The 16,890-nt window shown below is 46.3% G+C and overlaps 1 long non-coding RNA gene across 1 annotated transcript; it reads right to left on the reverse strand.

Moving 5' to 3' along the window:
- Window positions 1–370: 370 nt before the first annotated feature.
- On the reverse strand, window positions 371–12,388 carry LOC117760650. Its single transcript, XR_004613700.1, has 2 exons — window positions 12,113–12,388; window positions 371–488 (listed from the first exon to the last, which is right to left on the reverse strand). It is a non-coding gene; the product is annotated as an uncharacterized LOC117760650 (long non-coding RNA).
- Window positions 12,389–16,890: the final 4,502 nt, after the last annotated feature.

Consider the following 16,890-nt stretch of genomic DNA (forward strand, 5'->3'; position numbering starts at 1 on the left):
GAGAAATGAACGTGTGGGAAAACAGAGGAGAAGATAAAGAGATTACAGACAGTGCAGAAGAGGAGGATGCGGCAGGTGAGTCAGAGCCGGCGGTACGTTCCTCACCTGGCGGCTGTGGCTCGTCGCCAGGGACACACACAAAAGCAAACAGTCGCACACATAACAAAAAGAACGGGAAAAAAAGAAAACACGCACATGCATGGAAACACTACATCAACCCCTGGTACACATCTGATTCAGGCAACCAGGTGGAAGAGGACACACACACACACACGACATGTAACCCCAGGGCACAACCAAGCTCTCTTACCTCTCATCACTCTTGTCTTGTTCTCATTGCGTTCCTCTCTGGAGTGGTGGGGGGGGGGGGGGGGGGGGGGGGGGGGGGGGCGGGGTTGTGCTTCCCTTTCTTTCCTCGGCGGTGAAGCCCAACGCTGCTACTTCTAGTTCGGTTTCCTCTTCTCATGTCAGTCAGCTCCTTCCGAAACCTGAAACAGAAGACGACAGAAAGGGGAAACCAGCCATTAGGATATGGTTTGAGTAGAACTGAGATATCACTACCAGAGTCGAGCCTGGTGGGATGTCACTTATTGCTTCGCATGGCTTAGAAAATAGTGTGAGATACAGGCGAAGAGTTTCATGACCTATAAAAGTGTGAAGTATTCCATCCCAAACCTCGAGTCACTATTTTAAAAAACCCTTTGGCTGAAAACCCGAGCGATGCAGGGACATCGTGAGCGACAGCAGCCAGCGTTGTATTTACATCTTACTCAGTGTAACAAGGTGTGAGGTTCACGAAGGAGTCAGGGAGAAGTGAGAGGCAAACAGCGGCCATAGGATTATTATTATCATCATCATATATGGCTGCATGATACAGTTTACATGCCTGTGTTGGCTTGTTACTGTGTCTATTCCCTCCTCCATCTTCTGTTTGCATAGACGAAGCTGACGTGTAATTGTGCTATTAAGAGGATGATTTTATCCCGACCACACTGCTTTGTACACAGACAGGCTTTGTGTGTGTGTGTGTGTGTGTGTGTGTGTGTGTGTGTGTGTGTGTGTGTGTGTGTGTGTGTGTGTGTGTGTAGGGGTTGTCTTACAGTGCAAAGATGAAATTGCTAACAGCTGTGACAGCCGGCATTGCGCACTTTTCGCCGTCTCATTTGCAGCCTACAGCTGCACAGATAAAGCGCGAGGGTTAAGCAAATATTGTACAATGGCCAGGAAACAATGGAGCATCTCCATCCCTCCCCTGTCTCTCACACTCACGTACCCATTCACACCAACTGCAGCACTGCTGAGTGTGTGTGAAAAAATTACTGGAACTGCTTGTCCTCTTTATTACTGTGAACAGAACAGACACCCCTGCTCCCCTCCCATTCATTTTAATCTCTATTCTTAGTGATAAACCTCCTCCGTCACACTCTCTCTCTCTCTCTCTCCCAGTCTGTGCCCACCCTCCCCGCACCCCTCAAGCCTGGTGTCGACCCTCCCCAAAAACCTGGGCGAAAGCGGCAACAGTGCTCCTTTGTTTGCCCTCCTCCCCTCCTGCCCCCTCGTCCTGCCACGGACGACGCTGGTTAGCGGGGACGGAGGCATGTCTTGACAGGAACGCCGGAGGAGAGGGAGCGAAGGATGGGGAGGGAGGGACAGCAGAGAAATATGTAGGTGGAGGGAGGGGAAGGGAGTTGGGGTCTTAAAGTCATTTTTTCAGTTATCCCCCCCTACTCTCTTTCATTTCTGCACTTTTCTGTCCATTCATCATCGCATGAGAGGGGCTTCTCAGAGCGTGTCTGTGGCGAGGAGGGACAACACCCTCACTGAACCCACCGACTCCAGTCGACGAGACTTGGGAAGAAAAAAAATGAATTTACAGTGAACAGTTTCTGGTTTGGACTAAAAGGATCTAATTTTAAACTCCAAAGTAAAGATGGTGGAGAGGGAAGAAAAAAAAAAACCTCTTTGACTCTGGATTTTTATTTCTGCTCCGATAGAACAAACACTGAAATGTAACGCGCGTGATATTCCAACAGGCGATTTCGTAAAAATAGCCCTAAAGTACACAACTTGTAATTTCTCATTTGCGCAAAGAAAATACTGGACCTGCCCGCTGAGGTTAGTCGAGACATAATTTTAGCCATTTGGTTCTGCTACCACGGATAGCGTGGCAAACCCAGCTCTCTAATAGCATAAATACTGCTCTTGTAATGGAGCCTGGGGCACGTCTCATTTGGAAGAGAAGGAGGCAGCACAGTAGAGGAGTGCTTGCTTTCTCTCTCACACACACACACACACACACACACACACACACACACACACACACACACACACACACACACACACACACACACACACACACACACACACACACACACACACACACACACACACACACACACACACAGCTCCGAGGCAATCGGATCATTAACCCCAACTAATCTGCAAACATTATGTTTATAGAAAACGCTTTTCCAGCTTAGGCGCACGCACAGCCGAGCTATGCTAATTCATTTTGGATGTTTTTTTTGTGTGCATGTGGGACGACGTGTTTGTGAGTTATGATGACACGTATGAGTTATGGTGACATGTATGTGTCCGCGCAGCTGGGTGTGTCACGTCGCTCAGTATGCATGTGTGTACACTTGTGTGTCATGGCTGCCTGTGCACTCGCTGTCTGCTGTGACAGACACAGAGAGAACATGACAGAGACAGTGAGAGAGTGCGTGAGCGTGACTGTGAGCGTGCATGTGCTCGTGTGTGTTTGTGTGTGACTGTGTGTTGTGACTGTGGCTGCCAGTGATGCAGCTCGCAGCCTTGATCTAGTCTCCTACCTCTCTCGGACACCCTGCTGCGCCTGCTTCATTAATCAATAGGACAGATAAAGACAGACTCCCGCTGCGCTGGGAGGAAGAATGGTTGCATGCGTGCAAGAGAACGCATGTGTGTGTGTGTGTGTGTGTGTGTGTGTGTTGGTTCCTGCGTGTAAGGTGGCGAGAAAACCCTCGGGGATAATGTGGCAGACGTGATTCAAACCTTCAAGGCTTCCTCCCCACACAGAGATCATCTGCACTGGGTTTGCTTTCTTGTACCACTAGAGAAAAAAAAGTCAGCCTCTATTTGATAGATGATATGCATAGATTGATATATTTGCCAGTGTATTAACTCCAACCTCAGGCGCCCTTCCATGTCTACAAAAGATCAAAGAAGAAAAACAAATGGAGTGTGTTGTGTTTTCGGAGGGCGCCAATTTCAATTTCATTCCCTCGATTTCTCACCTTTGAAGGACTCCAGGTTGTGGGAAGTGGTGCAACTAAATTTGGAAGCGTTTTAATATTTGCCAAAAATCACGCTGGGTATGAAACTGCTTTGATGCCACAACTCTTCTTCCTCGTCTACAGTGTAATCCTGGGATTTAGATTTTATAGAAAATCACTAAAGGAAGCAAACATCCCTGTTGGTCGGATGAGACTCTCACCCTGAACCAGGAAAAACTCAATTACGCACACAATTGTAATTACTTTGATCCCTCACTCCAAATTAATGTGACTATCTACATTTCTTAAAAAACATCTCCAGGAAAATCTTTGTGGAAATGGTTTTTAATGCACCTTCGGGCACACAGGCGAATGAAGTGGAAACTACTTAGAAGCTTAAAAATAACTTACTCAGGCAGAGAAGGCAGAATTGTCAAGTGCACTTTTGATGTTTTCATTGTTTGAAATATTTTCTGTCAAATAAAGAGCTTGTGAGACCGAACACGGGTGAAAGAGAAACACTCAGAACTGCCACTAATAAGATGGAAAGACGCATAATGAGATCAAAAGTAGCTTGTTGGGCGTCGTCTTTACAAATCTACCTGGTGTATTTACTCATCAGTGACTGTATATTGTGACAGTTTAGGACAGAATTAGTAATAAGACTGACTTGTTTTAGAGGTCAGACTGAAAATGTTCCAATGAGTCAAAATATGATTCAGGAGTCAGACGCCCAAAATGTAACACTGGAGCTTGAAGGTGAATGTGTGCGACTTCGTTTCAATTTCTCGGTTAAAAACGGGAAAAAGAAAGATTTTTCAAAACACCTCAAATTTAGTTATATTTCTGGCATTTGATAAGTAAAGAAACTAATGTTTAATAAAAGTCCCCAAAGTGCAACAAATTGAAGTCCATAAATTTGACTATTTCTGGCAAAGGGAATAATTGCAATTTTGGACATAATTACTCAGAGACAGTAGGATGTGGGTTTATTTTGTGACCGTGAAGGAGGAATGTGTCATTTCCTGGTGCTCTAAACGCCCAACTGACTTGAATGTAAAGCCACAGAAGCCGTTTATCCCGCAGCGCCTAAATCCTGCAGAACTGTTATCAGTCGCTGGGAGGTTTTGCCTCCACAGTACACAGCAAGGGCAGTTTTTTTGGAGTTTGTTTTCAATGTAACTTCTGATATTTGGCCGGGGCTCAGTGCCCTCTTTGTTAGCCATTGTGTGACATGAATGAATCGTTCATCCAAGTTTCATACAGAGATGCACTGTGTGAAACCATAGAAACACCTTTGACACCATTACACTGCACCACAGACTGTGTGCGTGACACCAGGGTTTTAACTGTTAATCTACAGTAAATTCTTTCAGTCTATTCGACAAATATCAATGATCTTTTTTACTATAGCATTTAATAAATTGTAAATTATTAACCTGCTTTCTGGATGCTTTTAAATGGCTCTGAAGTAGTGAGAGCATTTTTGCAGATTTTTTAAATTCAAAGTGAGACTATGGGGATCAAATTAAAGACACAGTAGCTCAATGCTAAAATTAGCTATAAGGAAAAGTTATCACACTAAATTTGTAAAGATAAGAATTTTTTTTTAGCTATTCATTACAAAACCTGTTAATTTATAGATCAAATGTGGTTCTAATATTCCTAGAATATCCTCATACAACGTCATGAACATTACTTACAGAATTTAAGAAAAAAAAAATACATAATGTATGATGTGTGTGATGCAGAAGCTGTTTTTAAAATGGGTTTCAAATCAGTATGTAAGTGATTTTCTTGTTGCAAGAATGAGCTTAAATGCACAAAATTACAACACAGATAAAACTGTTGTAACAGTGCACAGAGTACATGACCCGTTTAAATTCTTTATCCTATAATTTATAGAAAAAAGTTAAATCCAGACATGAAATCCTGTCAGTTCCTCACCCGAGATGCCCTGATTGCATGGCCACATTGTGTGATTTGACATTGTGCCGACGCCTGACGCTCAGACAAAGGAGCCGGTGCAGGCCTCGAGGGGGCAGATGACAAACACTCCTAAACCATGGCCAGACATAATCCCCCCCACCTCCCGCCCAACCCCACAACAAACGCACAGCGGAGGGGGACTTATTCAGTGCATATTAGGAAGGTGAAGGAGGCCAGGCACTGAGGGACTCTCCACACTTGGCTGTCCTAATCATCCGAGACAACCCCTCCAGAGGCGGGCCCCCGCCCAATCACCGTCCCGCCTGAAACCCCACTCCACCCCCTGACGCATGACCCAGACACATCCAGGAGCGTTTACAAGGGCGGGCGGCCATGAAGTGGGGAAGCGGACCAAAATGAACAGCCCCCCCGGGAGCTGTAGTTTAATTGTCCATCTTCTTGGTCCAAATTAAACAAGCACACACACACACACACACACACACACACACACACACACACACACACACACACACACACACACACACACACACACACACACACACACACACACACACACACACACACACACACACACACACACACAACCCTGCTTTTAACAGACTGGCACGTTCCATAGAGCATGTCACTGATGCAGAATGATGAGCGAGACCCCATTGTCTCCTTATATTGTCTTCAATTAGGCAGGAGATGATGGGAGACAATGACAGAAGCATTTGTAATCATGAGCCCCACAAACTCATGCTGGGACACAGAACTTCATTATGCCCAATGGTCCCTCATCGGCGATAAAACGCTGAATCTGTGTGGCTCACCCTTAGGAAGTTTTTGAGCAGAAATGGCCCGGAAAGAAGTGAGTCACCAGGAAATACTGCAGGGGGTTCTGAAACTGAACACAACAACAGACAGGGGCGGGCAATTCTTCTTTTATCTGCACTGCAAGAGAACAGCAGGTTTCAACATGAGTAATTGCACCCATCATCTTATTACATATCCTGTTCACTTACCTGAAATCTCATCATACGCAAGTTTACGACGCTGGTATTTAAACTTTTACAAGTCAGGATTGGGAGTGTTTTAAAAAAAAGAAGGAAAAGGGGAGGGAGAAAAAAAATTGCTGATAATACTTTAAGAAGAACAAGAAACTCGAAGCATTTCTGAGCTGGTTTTTCAGGGGATGAATTAACAGGCGTAAAGTGTAGTCATGATGTCTTTTCATCTCTGGCACATACATTTTGTACAAGCTTAGCTGAGAACAGAAGCTCCGGCAGCACTGGTGTCAGCTCAGAGCCGTCTGTAGAAATGAGACTTCTTTAAGAGCGAGAGAAAGAAAAACTTGAGAGCGCATTATCTGCATTTACCTGGAGAGCGTTGAGCTGAGGAATGACTCTAACCCGACATCTTGCCGGCTTTGTACCTCGACGCGTCATTTAAAATCACCTTGCAGCGTGGCTGTTGGGCTTTGATAGAACCATCCGACCGGACAAATACCGCTTTCATAAAATTGTGCAAATGATTTCTTTCAACTAGGATCGCAGCGGTATTGTTCCCCCCATCCCTGACCCCCCCACCCAGTCTTTCCTCTCTCCTCACGGCACAAAGAACTAATCTGAGACGAACACTCGCACCAGCTCTGACACATTGTCAAACCAAAACCAGGGTTTTTTTTCCAAATCATGTAAGTGAAGCGTGAGGTAAAAGCCATCATCCACGGAGGACAACAGAGGGGTTAGTGGAATAGCTGCGCATTTCCCCCACATACACGCCCCGTGGATTATATATTATGCTCCCTTTTTACCCATCTATCCCCTCAGCAAGCTCTTGCACATGTACAGTATCAAACAGGGACCAGATAGTTCCTGAGAGGTTTTTGGTTTTGCCCATTTGCAGATGAAATCAGCTTGCAACGGGTGCCAGTGGGAGGGATATCCATCGAGGCGAGCTGCCCCGGGGCCAAACAACCTTTCCTGCAAGGCCCTGCTCCCTTATCTGATTCCAGCAGACGGGGCGAGATGATGGCCATGCCAGCCAGAGCCTTTGATTTTTTAAGTCTATCCCTCTGCCTTCACACTGCTTTATTGATCGCCGACAGACCTCATTTTGTTCCTCCAGCTGAAAAAAACGCTTCGAGAATGCTCTATTTGTAACGTGATCACCCAGATGAGGATGGAAGCGAGGTGGACAGACACTAATCCTCTCTTTAGTCCCCAGCATCGTCTGCAGGGATTTTTTTCTGGGTGGACTTTCTCATCGCCTGAGGCCCAGATGACTCCCCTCTCCCTGACGCGAGTAGGGGTCAGGGTATAATCCACACATAAGTGTCACTTTTTCTGTAGAACAATTGCTACGGTTGTTGACCTGGCTGGGAGTGGTGGTCAAATTTGATGCCGACCACATTTATCATCCACCAAAAGAAAAGCTCCTTTTTACAGTAAAATTTAATTCAAATTAAAAGCAGCCTGATCGAAGCTTATTTCTGCAGGGCCCTGTTAGCTGCAAAGATTTTCAGTTCACTCGTGACTGTTTTTGAGTGACTGTTAAAACGTGCTCACCGACCTCTGCAGACCTGACACATTCCTCCATGTTGAAACGGTGCAGCGCAACAGCACAGTGCAGGGAGCATCTGCCTCATCACTCCGCCCAGATGGCAGCAGAAAGTATGTAAATTGGTTCATTAACCTTACAGCGCTTTAACCAGTGGGCCATGCAGAGGGCTCGATCCAGCCGGGGGTTCCTTGAATTTTATTAACGCACATTAATGGCATAGAGAAACTTTCGCGAATGGCCTGAGGTGGTTCGCGGTGGTGTTATCAAACACTGTACTAATTATACATGACATCCCTCTGATTAACACTCCTGTGATTATTGCACCATGTCAGATCATCTTTTTTTCTTCCCCCCCGCCCCGTTAGAAGACAGTCATCCATTTTCTTTGCGAGAACATATTTCAGAGGAGGGAAGGGAAAAAAATGAAAGAGGCCCGATATCGTCACAACCGCCTCCCCCCCCCCCCCCCCTTCCCGCGCGCCCCAACGAGACGGCTTGGATCTTTAACCCCTGACAATAGAATGGCATGACGGAAAAGAAGCAGGGTGGGGGTGAAAATGTGAAAAGGATCTGCGTTTTTCAAGCTGTGTTTCCCCCCAGCGCTCCCAGAGTGTGAGAAAAATTTGCTTGTGGTGTGTGTCAGCGTGCGAGCCACCAGCAGTGAGGGCTTGCACCTGGAGCAAGGAGGGGCATGCGAGAGGTCAGGGGTCAGGATCGGAGTTCTCCCTCTTCCTGAGAGGGCCAGACGATCCCTGCGGCTGCGTTGCACAACGTGGGCCTTTCACATCTCCTTCCTTCTTCTCTCGTTCCCTTCCTTCTTCCTTTTGGAAACACTGCGGTAATCCATAACCCACTCAACTTTCAGCGGCTCAATTATCCCTCCTGTTCTCTCATTTTCTCCCCTTGGACGGAGATTCAAAAACAATTAACCTCTTCACGGCTGGAGACTTTTCCCAGGAAAGGGCACGGTGGTAATTGAATGACTTCGCCATTTACATTCCTGACCATGACTTCGTTCCTATACGCAGAAATCTGGTTAGAGAAAATCCTAATCTGTGGCTTTGTGATTGTCCGATGTTATTATCGTGGATGTTGTATAATCACGCTATGAAGACAGTATTTCACTTGGAGCGGGATTTAACAGGACAATTTGGTGATGTTTACATAACACCCTGTTGACCTACTTAAACACAATAGATTTGCATCATTCGGACTCAAACATGTTGACGGGTTAGTGATGCTTTTGAAAACTATGCCTTCGCAGATCCTTAAAATAATAATTATTCTCGTGTCAAACTGACTTTCCTGTAAAGTGGACGATTTCACACCGAGTGTCTACAAGCGTCGGCGCATCCCCCCCACATCCTCAGCCTTCAATAAAATGTTCTCCTCTCCCCCTTCGTTACGAAAGGGGCCTCCTATTCATCTCCAGGTAGAAAGCCTCAAAGTGTAGGAGGGCAGAACAGCTTGCTGCACCCATTGAGCTTTTTATTACTTCCCCCTTCAAAGGGTGGTGGCAGAGGAAGAGACATCCTCCGTCTCCTTGATGCAATGATACACTCAAGAGTCAGCCCTCGGAGAGAAAACACTCAAACAAGTGGTGGGATTTCGACCAGAGCCCTGTGCAGATTTTACCAACACGTGTTCTTCAAAAACACCACATCAGAGAAGATTACATGGTTTGCGGACACAGAGCGAACACACTCCAGCTGTTACAGGGGATAATCTTTTAACAAACAAGTCGATCAAAAAACGGACGCTTGAAGAAAACAACTCGGAATATGGACAAAAACGATTAACCCCGTTCCAGTAGAAACAGAGAAAAACATTACGTACCACTCCACTTCGGATTTCCACTGTTGTCAAGCAAAGACTTCCAACAAAGGGTCCACTCCAACCAGCCATTTTGCATAAAGCAAGCTAGCTTATTATCTAGCTTACCCAGCAGCAGCCAAAATGATGTAATCCCCAACCAACACACATCGGGAAAACAAAGACGTGTGCTCCTCTGAAAGTAAAAACACTCCCGAAGATGTCTGTCAAAAAATAAAAGTCCACATATCGAAGCATTTTCACCAACTCCCACTTCTAATTAGCGTTTTTCTCCCTTCAGAAGCCACCTCGCCTTAAGAACCAACTCAGAGACGCCAACCGCCAGAGTCGAGATGCGACAGAAAGCATCCGAGGGCCTTGTTTAAAACCTCCAGCACAGGAAACATTTTCATTTTCAAGCACGATAGTGTTTATTTTTGATGCTCAAAAGTCTCAATCTTTGCTTATTAATAATAATTATATTAATAATAATGTTTTATTGAACCCAATCCCTTTGTATTCCAAGATCAAGTGTGAGGATTATTATCATCACTCTGGAAAAACTTAAAACACAAGGAAACATCAAGCTTCAGGGCCTCGTGTGTAGTACAGAAGAAGAAAAAAACCTCTGAGCAGTGATATAATTATAAAGAATGTGAGAAAACCAAGTAGCACAGCACGTTTGAACAAAATGGAATAAAATAACTACAGGCACCGTGCCATACCGACAGTCGTGTAGACGCTCACGGGAAACAGCGGCGCTGAAATCTCACCCGCTCGCACACAGACACACAAAGAAGAAGAAGAAGTCTTTGATGTTTCCTCATGAGTGTGTGTGTGTGTTGCAGCTGTGTGAGTCACCCACCCTACATCCAAGATCCATACACAGAGGAGGCAGCAATGGGAGCAGTGGCGATAAAACTGCAGACCCTCACACACACACACACACACACACACACACACACAACGCATGATAGTGATGATATCGGAGGAAAAGAGGTAGAGAGAGCCCGGGCAGGGCCGAGCCGAGCCAGGCCAGCAGGAGGACAAAAAAAAAAAAAAAAAAAAGAGAAGGAAGAGAAGAGGAGGAAAAACTAAAGGAATAAAAAAGAAAAACTGGCCGTGCTCCAGACAGCCTGAAACTTCTCTTGATCATTATGTCTAGCCTTCAGGTGACTGGGGTCGGGCCGACTGTTGGCGGTAGTGAGGTTGAGGGTGGTGGGAGGCTTTGGGGGTGGGTGGGTGTGTGTGTGTGGGGGGGGGGGGTTATAGATAACACAGCAGCCAGACAAAGGGGGAATAAGAGGGCTGCCTACATACCACCAACATCAAGGAAAGGGAGGGTGTGAGGCAAAGGGGGGGGGGGGGAGCAAAAAAAAAAGAGAGAGGGTTATAAAAATTTGATTAGACGATCCTTTGCTGAAGTGACTTTCTGTGTCGGTTTGCTTTTCTTTCTTTTTTCTCCCCCTCTCCCCCTCTCTCTCTCTCCCTCGCTCTCTCTCTCTCCTCAGTTCCCCTCCCTCCTCGCTCCTCCAGAGCAGCGCCGCCTCAGAGAATGGGGCAGACAGATTTTATAGGTCCTAATTAAAGCCATCTGAAGCCTTTCAAAACATCAAATGGCCCCGGTCCCCAACCACCACCACACCACCACCACCCGCCCCTCACGCTCTTTCCCTCTGATTGTGCAGAAATCAGGGAAAGAAAGAAAAAAAATCAGAGGGTACCCAATTTTTTAATTTTTTTTCCTTTGACTCCTAAATGTACATAAAATTTGCACCCAGATCCCCCCTCTCACCCCCGCTCCACTCATTTCCAATCAATAAAAGGGTTCAGTGAGTGACATGACCTCAAAGAGTCTCTTGTCAGACTGGAATTTGACAGGGATGCTTGTTTGCTCATTCTCTAAAAATGAAAGCATTCCCACTTCAGCCCTCTAAACTTAAAAGGGACATTTTTCTTTTTCTTCTTTTTTTTTTCCCCGGTCATATCCTGGGTTGGAAATGACACATGGTTGTTGAAGATCCACCCTTATCCTGTCTGGCTGGTTGAAGAGAAGTGCAGCTCTGTTGGTTTCACTGCTCCATTTCCCCCCCCCTCTTCCCTCTTGCCCCCCCCCTCTAATTGTCCTCATTGAGCCGTGTGGACCGGTTGCACTGCCGGCCTGGGGTCAGCGGGTTTGCCGTGTGCTTTTTTTTTAACTATATTTCATGCTATGGCGCTGCGCGGACACAAGCCACACATGCACATCCACACTGAGACGGATCCACAGAGACGCACAGCGAGTGCGCACGGGGCCGGATGAACTCTCGGACCATTGGGCACAACATGAAGTCACATAACGCGGCGATTGAAGCGGTTTTTAAAGCTTTAATTCACATGTGGATGGAAAACAAAAAAAGGACAAGAGCGCATAGGGCGCAAAAGTGACACATGGAGCCATACGTGTTACGCAGAATAAACTACAAAAAAGACAATAGATACAAGGTAACTATTAACTGTTAGTGATAAATAAAGGATTAGATGATACAAAAAATATAATATGGCCTACTTACGATTCATTTCAATAACTTCTGGGCGTTATTGTCTCGCCCCTGCGCCTCTCCGAGCGTCTGGACACGGAAAAAACTGCCTGCTCCTCCCGGCGAAGCGCGCTCCTTCTCTGCGACAGGGCCGGGTCAGCTTCGCGCGCCGGCGGTGGAAGTTTTTTGCGCAAGAGAACAACCGGGGTTTTTTAAATTGATGCCGAGGAGGACACCGCGGACGTCCGATTCCGCCGGTGTCAGGTCTTCAGTGATGCCCGCACTCGCCGGGATTGTGTGATGTGAGGAGAGGGAGCGCACAGAAAGGCGTCATGTGAGCCGGGCGGCGCCGCGCCATTGGCCAGCCGCGGATCAGCGTGATGAGGCTGCTCCTGCGCGCCATTGGCCCAGAGCACCGGGAGCGGAGGCGCCTCCTTCTGCTTCGGCCGTGCGCAAGAATGTGAGTGCGGCGCACTGTTCATAATTTTCAGCAGCCGGAGGGGGGGTCGGCGGTGGCGAGAGGGGGGGGGGGGGTTGCATTAAGTAACAAATTGTTCCAAAGATCTTGTCATCGACGCGAAGAGTTGCACGAAGCGCAGTGAGGGGAACGTGCACATTCTGCTTCCTCTATGAAAACACAGAGAGAGAGAGAGAGTGAGGGCTGAATGTCTGGTGAGTCCACACCAACTTCTACATGTGGCTGACAGCCGAACTAAAACACTTTAGAGTAAATAAGGCTAAATATGATTGTGTAAGCTTTCAACCGTACAGTCAAGAGAAAAGGTGGGAAAACCATCTACTTGGAAGAATCTTCTAAAAACACAACGGGTTAAAGGTTAAAAAACTTTTAATTGAATTGATCTTTCATATCTTTAGTAAGTCGGTGAGTTTTCAGTTTGTTTTTCTATCAATAAAGCAAAGATTATAAGATTATCAGTACTCTATTGTGGAAATACTGAGTCCGCATCATGTATCTGCACTTGATGTGACGTAACAAGCACAGCAGCAGGATTATGTTCGTCTATACGAGCAGGGATAAATCATCTCATTGTGTCTCCTATGGTCTGCAAATGAAAAAAAAACTAAAAAGGGGAAAAGCCCAAATGATTAGAGAAGGCCCACCCATGATCTGAAATGTTTAAATTAACCCATGCTACTCATGTTATACTTCCAAAAAGGCCATTGGGTTTATGTTGAATGTTTCCTCGCTGAACGGCCTAAAGGAACCTTTACAATGTATGTTTGGATCCTAACACGTTCTGAAGCTCAATTCATTATTTAAAAGTCGTGCAGAGGAAGGTAAATGACAGGAAGTGATGCAACCTATAGGTCCTGCAGTGGCAGCAACGGCATCCCGTGATATTCTCTCCGACATGTTTAGCAACAAAGGGAGCATGACATGTTACGTGTTTGTCGTCTTTGTTCTTCCACTTTTCGCATTTTCTTCGCAGTTGGACTTCACAGAGGACATCGCCACATAAAGCGCTCTCTCTCTCTCTCTCTGTCCCCTCTCCGTCCCTCTCTCTGGTTCTCAGGAGTGTGATGGAGGCAGAGGAACTCAAGGTTCTGTATGGTTGGGAAATAGAGCGCAAGTAATCCGGAGCGCGCATCTTCCAGCCCCCCTCCCGCTCGGGCTGCGGCATTAAATCAATATTCCGCAAAGCTTTCTCTTGTTTTCACATTCACTTGACTGCTGCCGTGAGGGCCGAGCAGCCGCTCCCCTGATTTTTGTGGCACTTGGACCCCCCCCCGCCCCCCTCGTCCTTCTTCCTCCACCTCCTCGCCCTCCCTTCACTTCATGGCAGACACCCTCGTTTGGATGGCTCCAAGGCAATGCACCCATTCCATTTGTCTCATGCGTTAATGGGGAGGCGGCAGGAAGAAGGCAAACGCGTTATCTAGACACAAAACATTATCTCCACCTCGCTCCCCCAACACCGTGAAACAATGATTATTAAATGCTTGAGGAGGGTGTTCAGGGGTTTCGAGGCTTGTCGTCACACTTAAGGAACATGAAATATGTTTCACAACACCCTCCGCACTCGATTTTTGAATTTTTCTCTTTGACTCAAGATAATGCTTCCTCTTTTCTTTGCCACTTGCGAGCACTTTCAGTACCGTCTTTCCTGTCGCCCCAGGGGGAGTATGGCTAACGGCATTAAGAGTGGACGTGTGACAGTAGCTTTTTTTTTTTTTCTTAACCATAAAACCAGCCTAGCACTTCCTTTTTAAGATTTTAAAGCTCGTGCTGCATCATCCCGGTGTACGATACTGGTTGTACATTCACACACACGCGCGCGCTCGCTCACATCCCCGCCGTTATGAAAGCAAAACCCTGCCTCTGCAAAATGGGTCATACACTGCAGTCACTTTATCTCAGCGAATGCATTGTGCTCGTGTGAGGGGTAGACGTGCGCATGTGCGATTACACATCAAAGCGAAAGACTAAATATTAGAGCGAGAGTGTCTTCGCTGAAACAGGACTTGAGCAAGTGGAACCGTTCGGCGTTTTCGGGGGGTTGCGAGCTCGTGTGATAGTTTTGCCCCCAGAACCAAAACATAAAATCTGTCTTTAATACCTTTAAACAAGAGTAAGGTGCCCTCGCTCCAGAATAAACTCCAGGGGCATCTTTTTTTTTTTCATTCCACTGCAGCGCTCAGTTAAAGGCTTATATTCCAGCAATTTCAACCCATCATTTGAACACACAGGATTTGCTCGGAACACAGAAAAACCATCCGTTCCTCGGGTTCGTGTGTGAGGATACACAGACGGGCTAATAGGAAGACTCACACACACATACCCTTGCAGATATTTTCCCACTGCGGAGTGATTTTGAGCTGTGGGGTTCAAAGCCTTGCCAGTCAAAGACGGGGAGACAGCTCCGTGCTGCCGTCTTATAGAACCATCACTGCGCGGGCTAATCTGCGGCGCGTTCCAGCCCTATATTTAGACCAATGTTTTGTGAACACTTAGCATAATTCGCTGAGACGAAAGGAGCTTTCGGGAGCTGTTAACCTCGTCTCTTTAAGACTCAATTGGAGTTTTTCAGACGCGCTCTCCAAAAAAGCACCTGTTCTCGCCTTTGTCGCCCCATGAAACGCTCTCAGCTTCAATGAGGGAAATAGTTTGTGGTGAATGGAGATGGTGCTGCAGTGTGACAGTGAGGACATGTTGTAAATGTGAGGAGGTGGTGGATTCTTTCAGCTGCCTCATGAGGGAAATGGTATTAAGGGAAATCAATTCCCCCCAAAAAACAGCGTGAACTTTTGGTTTTTAAAGGTTCCCTCACTGGCTGTAACAGCATCACTAATCTTTATTGCCACCATCACCATCTCATCTTCATCGTCGTGTGACATCCCTTCCCACTGATCACGTCCTTATGAATTTAAAGGGAGAACATTTCCCTGGAATAACTCTACACCTGGTTATAAATCAGTCCCATTTATTACTATCCAGGGACTACAGGCGGTTAAGTCTGTGCATGTGTGTGTGTGTGTGTGCATGTGGGTGTGTGTGTGTACCAAATGCTCTGATCGGGTCCAGGTGAGCCAGGGGGGAGTTGGTCATACTAAAAGCCTTTACCTCCATCTGCTGTGTGGCCTGCACAAAACACACACACACACACACACACACACACACACACACACACACACACACACACACACACACACACACACACACACACACGATGGACTGTCTGGTTCAAAAGCCTGTCCCTCAAGCATTGAACACTACGCTTTGGCCACAGAAACGCGCCACACTGGGGGCCTGCATGGCATCTGCCTCCCAGCACCCGAAGCCAAGGCATGGGGCCGAGGGAGGGGCCTGGGGCCGAGATAAGCTCTTCCTCCCCTGGTCACCGCAACGCCGTGGGGACCGGACAGGCCTGGAGCCTCAGCTGAGCACCGCTGATAATATCCACATGAGTGTGTGCGGTTGGATGGGTGTGTGTTGAGAAGGAGAGGCTTGGGATGTGTATGCGTGTATGTCCAAACAGGCGTTTATCACATCTTTGTCTCCGAAGTATTAAAAGTTGCAAAGTTTGGTGCCAAATGTTCACACAGGTGTGTACAGATATGTTTCCTCGAGAGGAATGTCCTCGCTGTCAGGGAATCAAATGGTACAACACAAAAACATAACTTGCATACACGCAAATAAAATGCAAAACTGCAAAAAAAAAACTGAAATCGTCTGTGAAATTCTGACATTGTGATTTTGATTAGTTTTTTTCCAAAGGAAGTAACCATAATTTTGAATATATCATCATCTATCATCTGCCTATTTAGAGTGTTGGCGTCCTCCTGCACGAGAGACTAATAAAATTATCCAATTTCCAGATTGTCATAAGGAAATGAAATTTTACGACAACTGAGTGTGAACCCTCTGTTAGGCGGGGAAAGACAAAGCTTGTAATAAGTACAGTACATTAGATTTGACAATGAAATGAAACAATGCTGCTTCCACAACGGTGCTCATTGTATTTTCTTTTTCTGTCTTCTTTTTTTCTTTCCTGTACGCTCACTTGCGGTGTAAGATTAATTGCTGTGCCGCTAACTGCAAATCAATCTGTTCATGTTCACTCGTTCAAATTCATTGTTTATTTAACATGAGTGTAATCTAGTCCTTTGTCGAACGACAGAAAACTGTCCCACTTTTGTTCAGCAGCACTGACCTTATCATTTTAACTTGTCATATTGGAACAGTCATTTACTCGTCATGTTGGGAGTCGCCTCACGTAACGACCCAGCGAAGCAAATTAAATTAATTCCTGGTTACTTTTAATTGTGTTGATGTTTCAAGTAACAGTGCA

Source organism: Hippoglossus hippoglossus, chromosome 4 (assembly GCF_009819705.1).
Source record: "Hippoglossus hippoglossus isolate fHipHip1 chromosome 4, fHipHip1.pri, whole genome shotgun sequence".
NCBI lineage: Eukaryota > Metazoa > Chordata > Actinopteri > Pleuronectiformes > Pleuronectidae > Hippoglossus > Hippoglossus hippoglossus.